Raw genomic sequence first — 894 nt, forward strand, 5'->3', positions numbered from 1 at the left:
TAGTATTTTGTGGCCTCAATACGCTCATGCTTTGTATTCAAACAGTTTTGTAATATTGTTGTTTTTATTTTGACCTATCATGGACATGGGATAGTCTTGTCAAATGTTAATGTTTTGTGAAATTATCTCAGTTCAACAGAAAAATACAAGATCTAACTATATGTACCACATCAGTGTTAAGCAACACCAGGCCCTTCCTAAAGAAAATTTCATTTATAGTGAAAAAAAGAGTCAAAGGATAAATGCTCACATTGATTTTTGAACATTCCTTAACCTTCATACAACCAGAACAAGTAGAATATTTAGAAGGATGAGAGATCTTAGCATTTAGCTCCACCAGAAAATCATTTTACCTGATGAAATCTCAAATTTAAATCCTCCACTCCATAGTCAAAAGTCCACCAATGGAAGTTTCGATTAGACTTGGTAGAATGTAGTGAGGATAAAGCAAGAACAACTGAAAGGGCCAAGGAATCTTGGCAACTAGAGAAGCTTAGTGGGTTTCACCACACAGAGGAGTTGATTCGTGCCCATTAACACCTACTTCAAGGTGACAGGAGATGATGAAAATGAGTTGGCCATGCAGAACTGTGGGTGCAGCTCCTGCAGTGTGAAGAAACTACATAACAGCTCCACAGGGAAAGACAAGAATTTAAAAGAAAACTGAAAATTTGAGTCAACCAAGTGAAATATTTGTGAATTATGCTGTTAGAAGGAAATTTCTTTACAGATTTTTATTTGTGAAAAATTTTATTTAAAAGCAACATGATAAAGAAATAGAGAAATCTGCATCAAATTTAGTAAAAGAAGAGCTAGGGACATAGCTGAGTGGTAGAGTTCTTAGGATGGGCAAAGCCCAGGCTTCTACTCATAGTACAGCGAAAAAAAAAAAAA

Source organism: Fukomys damarensis, unplaced genomic scaffold (genome assembly GCF_012274545.1).
Source record: "Fukomys damarensis isolate Sample0158 unplaced genomic scaffold, DMR_v1.0_HiC HiC_scaffold_12, whole genome shotgun sequence".
Lineage (NCBI taxonomy): Eukaryota > Metazoa > Chordata > Mammalia > Rodentia > Bathyergidae > Fukomys > Fukomys damarensis.